Source organism: Rhinopithecus bieti, unplaced genomic scaffold (genome assembly GCF_001698545.2).
Source record: "Rhinopithecus bieti isolate Rb0 unplaced genomic scaffold, ASM169854v2 scaffold_40803, whole genome shotgun sequence".
Taxonomy (NCBI): Eukaryota; Metazoa; Chordata; class Mammalia; order Primates; family Cercopithecidae; genus Rhinopithecus; species Rhinopithecus bieti.
Genome location: NW_016816762.1, coordinates 443680 through 457084, shown reverse-complemented (window position 1 = coordinate 457084; position 13405 = coordinate 443680).

Sequence of the window (13405 nt, the reverse complement as noted above, 5' to 3'; positions counted from 1 at the left end):
TAAATTATTTTTTATTATTTTGCTTTTATTATTTTGCGTTATTATTTTGCTTTAAATAGTTAATTGTCTTTTAAAGATATTTAATTAACAAAAAAAATCTTTATAGTTACCTATTTAAGTTTCCACGTCTGATACTCATTCTTTGGCTGCAGATTCAAGTTTCCTATGATACCATTTTACTTCTGCTCAAAAGACATTAACATTTCTTTCAGTGTAGGTCTACTGATGTTGAATTCTTTCAGCTCGTGTATATCTAAAAAATATTTATTTTGCCAACCTTGAAAGCTATTTTTGATGGGCATGGAATTCTAGATAGCTTTTTTTTTTCTTGTGGTGCTTAAAATGCATTACTCGCTGTTTCTAGCTTTTTTTCCAGTGAGAAATCCTACTGTCCTTACCTTTGTTCCTCTGTATACAGTGTGTCTTTTTTACTCTGGCTGCTTTTTAAAGTTCTCTTTATTACCAGTTTTATTGCAATTTGATTGTGATGCATAACCTTATATTAGGCCATTTGAAATTGTCTCAGAAATCACTACTGTTCTGTTGCATTGTTCTCTTTTTTTCTCTCTCTGTTTCATTCTGGATAGTTTCTATTGTTATGTCTTCTAGTTCACTAACCTTCTGCAATGTCTAATCTGCCACTAACCCCATCTGGTGTATTTTTCATTTCAGACGTGTAGTTTTCATCTCTAGAAGTTAGATTTGAGTCTTTTGTATATATTCTATGTCTCTACTTAACACATTCCATCTTTCCTCTGGCTTCTTTAACATATGAGATACAGTTAGAACACCTTTATAATGTCCTTGTCTACTAATTCTATCATCTACTCCATTTCTGGGTTTGTTTTAAATTGATGTATTTTTCTCCTCATTCTGGGTACCTTTTTTCCTCTTGGCATGTCTGGTAATGTTTTGTTGAATTGCAGACATTGTGAACTTTACCCCATGGTGCTGGTTATTTTTGTATTTCTATAAATATTCTGGAGCTTTATTGGGGGGATGTAATTAACTTACTTGGAAACCATTTTATCCAGGTTTTGCTTTTAAATGGTATTAAATGGGATCAGAGCAGAATTTAGATGAGGGCTAATTTTGTTCCATTACTGAAGCAAGTACACCCCCGGTACTCAATGCCCTTGTATGAACTCCAGGGATTGTTCCTTCTAATGCTTATGTGTTTTGTTGAGTTTTGTTTGTTTGCTTTTTTTTTTTTTTTTTTTTTAACCAGCTTCAAGAAGTTTCCTTACATGTTGAAGAGTCAAGGGACCTCTCTGCAGACCTCCAGAGTTAGTTCTTATTCATTCGTGCGCTCACGCCCTCGCTCGTTCTCAGGCTTTCTCTTCTCCAGCACACTGTGCTTAGAGCTCTAGCGGCCTTTGCCTCCCTGGGCTCCCAGCTCCATCTCCTCAACTCAGGAACACCACTGGTTTATCCCATCTCTTTCTCATCTCCCAGTGATCGCTGTTCTTTGTTGCCTTATGTTCAATGTTTTGAAAATCACTCTTTCATATGCTTTGTCTGGAATTTAGTCATTTCATGCAAGATGGAAAAATCAAGTCTCTATGATTTCATCTTGCCCAGAAGTGGAACTGAACTTATTACTTTGTTATGGATAAGTTAGCAAATATGGTCTAAAGCACCTAGCCCTGTATGTCTGGGGATGCTATGCCCAAAGTTTGCCAGTGGAAAATTCTCCCAAATTCTAAGCAGCTCATTTACGAAAGAACTCAGTAGAGATTTTCTCAAACTTAACAAAAAAATTACACACGTCTCACTAAATTCAGACTAACTTTATCTCCTCCTCAGCTCCAGAGCCTTTAGTCAGGTCTGAAAAAGCCTATGGTCACTTCAGCAGCAACCATCATGAAAGGAATTATGGGAGAGAAGGTCAGGATGGAAAGAGACAGGCATCTCTCTCCTGTTTGGTATATGCATGGTCACAGTTTTACAAAGCCATAAAATATTACAAATTATAAACTAATGAGATATTTATGTCCTGGAAATGTCCTGACAACTGAGGCACCTGGAGCTTCAGCTCCACAGTAAATCTGCCTATTTTATTCATTCACAGTGAAAAACCTTGGTCACAATCCAGTATGTGGATTTTATAAGCTGATAATGAGTCACAATCTGCCATTAGACAGCCCTTTCCCTTGGCCAGGTCTTCAGATGACCTGGGTGGCAAGGATGGACTCTGCAAAACCAGGCTGGGGTGGTGTCCAGCTTGCTGGCTGGAGGAAGAGCCATTGCTTTGGGTTCTCAGTGTTTTTGGTGACAGATGATACATAGTTAAAATGGCAGAAATACTAGATCTTTTCTCTTGTGATAAAGACATCAGGAAGTCAGGATGCAATCTTAATTTCTACCACTTGAAACAGAAATTGGTGTGTAAGGAAGCAGAGATTTTGTTCTGAGGGTCCTCATTATTATTTAAAAGTAAGTTTTCACGGGCCTGAAAGTTGGGTTTCCAGGTGGATGGAGTTCATGGAACAAAAGAGCCAGTTTCTGTTCACAAAACCAAAGACCAAAGATAGATTACTGAATAATGTATAAGTTTGGTGTTATAAAAATAACATGTCTGTCTGAGTTTTTGTTAGGTAAAAGCATTAAGTACAAAATAACCTACTAGCCCTTTAAATAAAATCATTTACATCAACTGCTGTTGGGCCTCTAAGAAGTGTTAGCCTTCATGTCCAGCCCCTACACAGCCATATTATTTTAGAAACCTTGAGTGGGAGCTTTTCCTGATTTGTCAGAGTGAATAGTTTGGAAAAATCTCTAGCCTGTCACTAAGAAAAGGCTACCAACAATTGAGGAGCTAAAGCTTTCGCTGGAAATTTACTTGATGATCCAAAGAGTTATAGTTGAAGAATTACCAGAGCTCAGGAAAAATACTAAAATTTATACAATTTGGAAATTCTGTTATTTGGAATAACCATATTTCCATTGCCAATGCTAGGACACAAGCCTAGGAGCATATTATGTCCCCAGTAAGTGGTTTTAGTTTTGTTTTTTTTTTTTAATACCTTGAAGGCAGGATCGCAGCATAACTTTTGTGGGCCCTAGACACTTTGGGGACACATTTCCTCCACAAAATATACACAAAATTATATTTTGCAACTACATTGATATAAGGGCAAATATAATTCAGGCTCTATTAAAAAGAAATGTTTCTTCAATCCTAACAACTCATTTTTTTCCTTCTGATTCTAAAATAAACTCAAACATTGTTGTGGTCCATTAAAAAAAATTTATGTTTCCCTAAAAGTACCAGGGGCTCTAAGCACTTTGTCTACTGTGCCTAATGAATAAGTTAGCCCTGATTAAAGGAAGAAATGAAGTAGGCATGTAGGCAAGCAGGGAGAAACAGATTCAAATACAGATAAATGGAAACTTGGGGTTCTAATGTTTCTGTTGGAAAAGTTGTCCAGTGGATGACAACCTCCCAACATTCATGTTTATTTTTTAGCCTGGATAACTGTGACTATGAATTCTTATTGACACTTTTTTAATCGTCTAAAAAAAGGGGGGCTTTTATAGCTGACCCAGGATGAATTAGGTGCTCTGAGGAGTGCTTAGATTCTTGATAAGACACACTTTTTGATGAATGCCAGACTTTGTAGGGAGTTTTCCAAGCCCTTCCTCAACTTACCTCCAAGAAGCCAACAAAACTCAGGAGCTAGGCAGAGCTCAGTGACCTAATGGTGGACACTCCTAGTGTCTCTGTCCAGGCACGCTAACAAAGTAGGGGAGTTGAGCCTGTGACTCCCACCCTGAATCGGGACCCTGCAGGGTGGGTGGGGGCTGACAATGTGTACAGAAGAGAGTAACCACAACTCTCCTGGGAAAGGAGGCAAGGTTAAGTCTGGCCCGGCATCTAAGAACTTGGATTTTGGGAGGTTCTCACCATCCCTGATAAACCCAGTGGCTTACTGCACCTAAACGTGTGCAAACCATACACTTCATGCTCAACAGCCACTTTCCTTCCAAGGGTCTGGAATGTTGATGCATCCTGGGCAGGAGACACCTACATGACTAGCCCCCAGTAATGACCCTGGCACCAAGTCTCTCACGAGCTTCCCTGGGGGCAACGTCTCATTCATGTCGCCACAAATAGTTCCTGAAGGAATTAAATGCGATTAAATGCATCCTGTGCGACTTCATTACGAGAGGGCTCTTGGAAGCTCACTCCTGGTTTCTTTCAGATTTCATGCCTTTCTTTTCCTTTGCTGATTTTGCCTTCTGTCCTTTCACTGAAATCAGTCACACCCATCAGTGCAACTCTCTACCAAGTCCTGTGAGTCCTCCTAGCCAATCCATGAACCCAGGGTTGGTCTTGGGGTTCCCCAACTCATGGTTTCAAGTCCATGACACCAGTGGCTTGCAGTGAATTCAACAACAATTGTATTTGTGAAAGCACCACAAATTTAGACTTTCACGATTCCAGCAGATCAAGCCAACGGCTCACACTCAACACATGAGCGGGCAAGCAACCCCTTGAGTGAGAGTCAGCAGAAACAACCAGCAACAGAACTAGACCACCAGATGCATGTGCCGGGTACACAGCATATGCTTATGAAATGTTTAAATAAATGAAACGTGAAACAATAAGATGACAAGGAATTGGACATTATCAGTACTGAACAGGCAGATTCGAGAAAGGAACAAATGGAATTCCTAAAAAAGAAAAGAGATTTTAAGTAAAAAATCTCAATGAATGAGTTAAAGAATAGATTGCATATGACTGCAGAGGACTAATGAAGAAGCAGATATATCAGGAAAAAAATTACACAGAATGAGCCGAGACAGGATTGAAAATGTGAAGGAAAAGTTGGGAGTTATGGGGGATTTCTGCTGTGACTAAGATAGAGTAACAAAGACTGCATATGCCTTCCTACCTAAAACAATTAAAACAGCAGATAAAATATATAAACCAATAGTTCTCCAGGCAATAGGACCCCAGGCAATGAAGTGACAAATTTTAAATTATTTTATTTATTTATTTATTTATTTATTTATTTATTTATTTATTTTTGGAGACAGGGTCTCGCCATGTCACCTGAGCTGGAGTGCAATGGCTAGTCACTAGTGCAGTCTTACTGCATTTCAGCCTGGAACTCTTGGGCTCAAGTGGCCCTCTTGCCCCAGCCTCCCAGTGTTAAATCATTTTAATGTTAGTAAAACTGTAAATATTTAGTATTATTTAATATTAATATTTGATAATATTTAATGTTAATGAGATAGCCACTTGTAATATCTCTTAAGTGACACTTCAATTTTTAATGCTATTAAAATACTCCATATTAAATATTATTAATATTGAAAATAATATATGAACTTAAAAGGATTTGAGATCATCACTTGGTCAAGAGAAATTATCAAATATAGCAGCTCTCTGAATTGAAAATGAGGTAAGTGTGGCTGGGTTTATTTCACGCCTGTAATCCCAGCACTTTGGGAGGCCAAGGCAGGTAGATCACCTGAAGTCAGGAGTTCAACACCTGCCTGGCCAATATGGTGAAACCCTGTCTCTACTAAAAATACAAAAATTAGTCTGGTGTGGTGGCACACATCTTTAATCCCAGCTACTCAGGAGGCTGAGGCAGAAGAATCGCTTGAACCCAGGAGACAGAGGTTGCAGTGAGCCAAGATCACACCATTGGACTCCAGTCTGAGTGACAGAATGAGGCCTCATCTCAAAAAAAAAAAAAAAAAAAAAAAAAAAAAAGAAAAAAGAAAAAGAAAGAAAAGAAGATGAGATACACAAAGAAGTAGGTGTTGAAAATGCCATTGATGAGTTTGTTTCCCTTAAAGCCAGAAAAGCAAAATTATAATAAATTTGTTTATAGTGTTAGTAAAATATTTACACTTGAAACAATTTTATGACAATGTTACCTACTTTTCCATTTTCAAGATTTTCAACTTCTTTAATGTTCTAGAAAAAAACAAAACCATTCAAAATATAAAACATACATATAGGGGTGCACATCTTTCCTTTTGCCTGTGATCCAATGTGGCTCAGCTCAGCACTAGTCTTTAGTTAAAATGATGGGGTTTTTTTGTTCATAATGGATGTTTTGCATTAATTTTGATTTTTTCTAATATTACATTAAAATATTTATCTTGATTACTGAGTTTCTGGCATCCTCTTCCATTTTACACCCAGACAGGTACCTCACTCCCCTCACCCATCTCTGTTTGGAAACATCAGCCTCCTGGAAGCAGGGAACCTGGGCAGGGTATCCCACCGCAGCCCATTCCCTGGCCAGAGGCCTGGCGACTCTTGGGCCAGCGCATTAGGCAGTGTTCCTCAGATCTCTTGAGTGTGACTGAAAGAAAGTGAGGCAGAACTTTCAATACCCCACAGCTCCCGCTGTCCTGGAAGAATGCAGGGGCTTCTGGATGTGGCCATTTGTCATTCTTGGATGGCAGGACACAAAGATAAAGCAGTAGCTGCCACAGTGACTCGGTGGTCTCTGAACGTGCAGCTGACGGGAAAGGGCCCCAGGTCACCACAAAGGTAAAGGTTGTGTCCAGCAGGTGTGGTGGCATCCTGTGGCAAACCTGGCTCTACATAAAGTCACTAGGGGAGCTGTTGAGACACAAGTTGCCATATTCATAATAGCCCCAGCCATCCAGTGCCCATCAACAGCAGTACAGAGGGATAGAGAGGTGTATTCACACGATGACTTCTGCTCGGCAGGGAGGGTGGATAAGCTGCAGTCACATGCTGTATCCCACACCCAGTGAGCAAAAAGACAGACACAGAAGACTGTTTACTGCGTGATTCTGTTGTGTAAAGAAGAAAAACAGTCAAAACACATATGCCATAAGGAGTCAATGCCTGGTTATCTTTGGTGGGGGCCAGGGGTCTCGACTGGAGGCAGTATAGGGGTCCTGGGTGCTGGTCACCTTCCTATTCCTGATCTGGCTACACAGGTTTGACCCACTGGGGAAAACTCACTGAGCTGAACACATGATATGTGCCCATTTCTTTACGTATATTATACTTAAATAAAATACCTTAAAAGTAAATATAGGATATTTGTGTGCCCAGCCTCATTGCAGACCAACCAGAATTTCTCAAGGTGAGCCCCAGGCATGAGAAAATTTTGTTAACTCTTTGGATGTTTCCAATAAATTTTAATATACAGCCAAGATTGAGAACCGCTGATCCATCAAGGCCTGTTCTTAAACTTCCAAGTGACTGGAACCCCCGGGGAGCTTGCTACATGGCAGGAGTCTGCATTTCTAACAAGTGCCCAGGCCAAGCCCAGGCTGCTGGAAGCAGGCCCACTCTGAGCAGCCGTGTTAAACGATTCATTGTCCCCGCAAGGAGAGCCTGGGAACTGCTCTCCATTTTTAACCAACACCTTGGTGATTCTTAGGCAAATTTGAAAAACACTGACCAAGTTACAAATGGCCTCATCGGATGGTAAGGAGTTCCACAACATTCACTGTGTTTCTTCACATGAGAAAGTTGGCTTTTCAAGGATTTCAGAAACTGCTTTAAAAAAATAATAATTTTACATCTGGGCACGGTGGCTCAGGCCTGTAATCCCAGCACTTTGGGAGGCTGAGGCGGGCAGATCACGAGGTCAGGAGATTGAGACCATCCTGGCTAACACGGTGAAACCCCGTCTCTACTAAAAATACAAAAAATTAGCTGGGTGTGGTGGCAGGCGCCTGTAGTCCCAGCTACTCGGGAGGCTGAGGCACGAGAATGGCGTGAACCTGGGAGGCGGAGGTTGCAGTGAGCTGAGACCGTGCCACTGCGACAGAGCGAGACTCCGTCTCAAAAAAAAAAAGAAAGAAAGAAAAAGAAAATAATAATAATAATATTTTTTTAAAAATCAACAGGTAGAGGCCCAAGCACGTGTTCCTAGCTGGGAGGTGGCCGAGAGCCACAGGGCTTGGCAGGCTCTGCCCACGCCAGCCTGAGAGAAGCAGAAGACAGGACCCTGGAGAGCGGCGGCTGGAGCAGTCCCGAGGGCAGCTGGGCCCCCATTGCCTCAGGAGGGCCCCACAGGGCTCCAGGATGATGGAGACTTGTCCAAGATCCTAGGAGCAGCCGGAGACGACCAGGACTGTCCCGTGCCCAGCACGCAGCACATGTGTCTCCTCAGGGTCAGGAGGCGGCCATCCTCAGAGCTCAGGCTTCCATCCTCTATTCTGACTTTGCTCCTAATCTCCTCACTAAAGACAGAGGTGCACAAGGTAAAATCAGTCTGCAGGGACCAGAGCGGGGCAGAGACTAGAGAACTGGGATGCCTTCAGACACTGCTAGGGCCAGGCATTTGGGCCCAGGTGGACCTGCAGGAAATGCTGCCAGAGCTTGTAGGTGTGGCAAGCTTTCCCACCACACACCCGACCTTCCCCTAGAGGTCAGGTGAGTCGTGGAAAAGTGTCCCCCAACCCCACGTCTCCTCGGGACAGGGGCTCTAATCACCCATCTCCTGGCCTCCAGTGACCCTGGGCTACCCAGCTCCTGGGGAGCGGGTGTGGCTCTTGGATTGGCAAGTTCTGGAAGAATATTTGATGGGCATGGTTAGGAATCTGCTGCCTGCAGAAAACTCATCGGCCCCATCAGCCTGGCCAGTGCTTGAATTTCTAGATCTACCCAATTCACAACCCAACTTTACCAGGAGATCTCAGACTGCATCCTCGACTTACCTTCACAGGACAAATAGTGACTGTTCGCTCCCTGGGTACTCATGACTTCACTCAGCTTATTCAACTTATCTAATATCTAACATCTCCAGCACCCAGGTGAGGAAGAGGGGTGTTATTTACTGGGACCCCATGCAGGGACCTTAATATGAGTTGCAAATGAAAGGGGAAAGCATAAATATCCCAATTGTCTACAAGATGACTCCAGAAATTTCAGTCTGGTAATGATGACAGTGATCCCTAAGAACATTCTAAACCTAATCATTAAGCAGATGGTTTGTAAAGATTTGGAAAATAGTGAAGACTCAAGGAAGCAAGGATTCACTAACATCACTCCCGGTGAACGTCTCTGGTTTCCTATCTCCATGGACACCTCAGGTGGGGCAGCCCCAGGCAGAGCCCATCGCCCCCTCCCCTTTCCCCCCCTCCGCATTTCCACGAAGCACGTCACCCCCCCACCCATGGATGAGACCTGGCAGTGTCTCCTGGCTCCTCCCCCTGCCTTACCCTCCCCAGTTCCCAGCAGATGCTGTGAGTCCTTCCTCTCCTCTCTCGCCAAAGACCCTTTCCCTTACAGAACTCTGCTGCCCTGCCCCAAGCCCAGTCAAAAGCATCCTCTGCAAAGTGCCCTAGGATAGGACTTCCCAAATTTTAATGTGCATTCAAACACCCTGGGCTCTTAACGAGAATGCAGGGTTTGGTTCCACAGATCCAGGGCAGAGCCTGACACTCTGCGTTTCCAACAGCTCCCAGGTGGTGTGGAAGCTGCTGTCCTGGCCCACACACTGGAATAGCGAGGCTGTAGGGGACACACAAACTTGATGGCAGTTCTTCCTCACTTGATCCCAGGGTGGGGGTTCCTCATCCGCTCTGAGTAAAACTGAGTTCTCTCCAAGGTCACTTTGCACTTTGACCAGGAAATGCCTTCAGTTCCAAACTCATCTCAACCAGGTCCAATCAAACACGCTGGATATCTGGCAGATCTACCAGAAGCACAGGGCCCAGTCTCCCCGGAGCGCGGCCTCCTCACGGTTCCTGGCCTTGGAACTCACTGCTCCTGCAGTCTGGAGTCTTTGTCCCGCCCTTCCCCACTTCCTCTTCAAGATTCAATTCAACCTTCCCCTGACCTGCCCCAGGGGACCGGACTGGCTTTCTTCCGTGCCACAGACTCCGGGAAATGCCTCATGGCCCTCCCCACGTGGGTTGAGATGATTCCTGGGTGCCTGACTCCATCTCCCTACACTGTGAGCTTCCTGTGGCTGCCTTAGCTACTTTCCTCCAATAACAAGAGCTTGTGGCCTAGTGGTGAGTTCTGGGAAGTGATTCCAGGAACAGGTCCAGGCTGGGAGGAGGAAAACAGGGAAGAAGGGAACCCGCACTGGATTACTAGGCTGTGGGCAGTGGGGATTCGCTGCCTCCTGCTGGGGACCCTGGAGACCCACAGAGAAGCCTCTGAGAAGGGAGATACAAGCGGCAAGTGTTTGTCCTTCGTTCTCCATCTCTTGTCACTCACTGGTCAAGGTTGGCCCCAGGGAATTAATGTTTCATCATTTCAAGATCTACCTGTCCCCCAGAATGGTGACGCCAGACCCATGCAGGGGCAGTAGGGAAACCCGAGGCAAGAGCGTAGGCACAGGGCTGCCAGGTCCTTCCTGTGCACCGCCGGGTGACAGAGCAGGGCTGAGGCAGAAAGGTGGGTCAGGAGGACACGAGGTGGGGCCTAAAGCCTCCAGCAAGAGGTAAGGATTGCAGCTCTTCTCAGGGGTGGCCCAGAACAGACTGCATCTGCGCCCCATGGCTGCTGGCTGCACTCCCAGGAATGCCGGATGAACGAAGGAACGAATGCACGAGCGAAAACAAACAGCCTCCTTTTCTTTGTGGATGCAGCTTCCAGACTGATAACCCAGGAAATGATCGTCGTTTTGCAAGCAGAGTCCTGATGCACTTGCGGGTGGGTGAAGCCTCATGCAGGAGGCCTTCAGCTCCGCACCTCCTGGCCCCCTAAAGAACCAGCCTTAAGAACGCGGCTGGGGACCACGTCCTTCTCAGCCAACTCTCTTCATCTTTCCCATGCCTCATCCAACGCCAGCGTCTGTTTCTTGACAAAGACTTTGAAGTCATGCCGATGCTGATCAAAGTTGATACTTTGGGCAGATAAAATAAAAGCTGGAAGAATACCAAGTATCTTATGGGCAAGGCCTAAGTAAAAAGAAAAAGATAAGTTAGTGGAGAAGAGGCTCTACTTTCAGAAAAGACTCTACACAACGGCTTTACATGCAGCCTGGGAAGTTAGGGTTGGCTGGCTGAGACCCTGGAGTCCATCTGACCCTTAGCGTGTTCAGGCATGTGAAACACCTTCCCAGGTGCGTGAGAAACAATGTCTTGGCAGAGATGCAAGGGGCAGGCTGGTTGGGGAACACGCTTGAACTGGGACGAGAAAGAGTAGGAATGCAGTAGGCCAGGAGGGACCAGATGCCCATGACAAGTACAGAAAGGAGAGCAAACGTGGACCGAAAGCAAAAGATGGAAACATGAATACACAGAATGAAAAACAAAAGTAAACATTGCTTTCTCGCAGGTTCGATTTTGAAGAGCATTGTTGTGGCGCTGTCCCCTAACCCCCGGCCCCCTGCCCAATCCCACCATCTACCTCTCCCAGGGCGACAAGAGAAGACTGAGCAGCAGGATGCAGTCCCAGCTTGGCCGGTGATCCCTGAGGCTCTGGCACAATCTCTAGAGCTGGAGGGTTCCTGGCACTCCCTTTATCAGCCAACATCTGGCTCTTACCTGAATTTTATTTTCTGTAATAATCCAGATGCTTTGGTTTACAGGTCGTATCCTTCTATAAGGAGGCTTATCAAAGTCAACCAGATATAAACCAGAACAACTAAAAATCCAAGAACCGACTGGGCGCAGGAACGCACATCTGTAATCCCAACACTTTGGGAGGCTGAGCCGGGGGATTATTTGAGGCCAGGAGCTCGAGAGCAGCCTGTCCAACATGGTGAAACCCTGTCTCTACTAAAAATACAAAAATTAGCTGGGCATGGTGGCACACACCTGTGATCCCAGCTACTCAGGAGGCTGAGGCAGGAGAATCACTTGAATTCCAGAGGCAGAGGTTGCAGCGAGCCAAGATGGCACCACTGCACTCCAGCCTAGGTAACAGATCGAGACCCTGTTTCAAAATAATGAATAAAATAAAATAAAATCCAAGAGCTGATCAAAACCAATCAGGAGCAGGCCCTTGAAACAGAACAGCTGTTGATCAAGAGGTATCTGGGAAAACTGCCTCATGGTCACCCAATCACAGTGACCTCTAAGGTTAAACTGGGGAGACAAACTCCAACTAATATTAAAGGAAGAGGCTACTACATTTTAAACCAAAGAGGCCTTGGTAAAATAACAAAGTCTTAAAACCAAAATATTCTTCACACAAATCATCTTTATACTGGACCTTATTAAAAGCAGAAGGTATATCATTCATATCAGCTCAGGGAAATTCTTCCCATGCGGCACTGAAATAAGGTTTGGGTTTTTCTCCTCATCATCTAACGTCATGTAAGTCTTTGTCAAGAAACAGATGCTGGCGTTGGATGAGGCATGGGAAAAATGAAGAGAGTTGACTGAGAAGGACGTGGTCCCCAGCCCCATTCTTGAGGCTGGTTCTTTAGGGGGCCAGGAAGTGCGGAGCTGAACGCCTCCTGCATGAGGCTTCACCCACCTGCAAGTGTATCAGGACTCTGCTTGCATAATGTCATCGTAGGCCCTGGAAATGCCCTTGTCCCCCATGTGTGCGTCTCTTGGATGCCAGATGTCCTCCGTGGGCCTCTGCCCCTGAGGTCTCACTGCATTCCTGGTGGAATTCATTGACTGGGGCCTATGGAACCCCATTCTGTGCTGCATTTGCTCACGGGAAAATGCCAGCAAGCCCCTCCCCTGCCTGGGTAGCGGCAGGCAGTTCCTCCCAGCAGGGATTGGGGAGCACTGGCTCCTGCTCCTCCTTGCAGGGCCTTGGGGAGATTTTGTGAGAACAGAGGCTCCTTTGGCCTGGGTGCTTCTGCAGGGCGTTTCCAACTGGAGGCGGCTCCAGCTCGTCTCCTCTGCCTTGTCTCCATGGCCTCCATCTGTGACCCTGACCGGGTTATCTCTGCTCCTTTTACCCAGCATGGAATAGAGCACAGCTTTCCCAAGCCCCTCTCTCCTGAACACAGCTTCCCCAAAGTTGACAGACCACCCAGCCCCAGTTTCTCGTGCATCACTGGGGGTCTCAGACTTCATATCCAGCACAGCAGCCTCACAAGCCCCTGAGTGCAGTGCCATGGTACTCCTGGGAGGACGAGGGAGCCAGGGCTGCCACCAGCCGGACAGGCCCTCTCCTGCATTAGAAAGACACCCCTTCCTTCAGGCAGACGCAGCCTTCCACCAGGAGGTACACTGGCCCCACTGCTCCTTCTGCCAGGTGTCCTTGTGCAGTGAGAGGCCTGAGTAACTGAACACAAATGTGGTAGCAGTCATGAGAGCTAAGAGACTGCAGCCTCCAAGGCCACTACTGCCACCTCTGTGCAGTGCAAAAAGGCATGAAGCAGGTGTCAGGAGTGGGAGACCTACAGCTCCTAACTCCAAGAAAAGAAATGGGAGCAAGAAGAAAGAACAATTCCTACTGTGGTACATCTAAGCCAAGGACAAAAGAATATCTAGAAACGGCTAACTATAGGCTTGCACCTTTATTCTA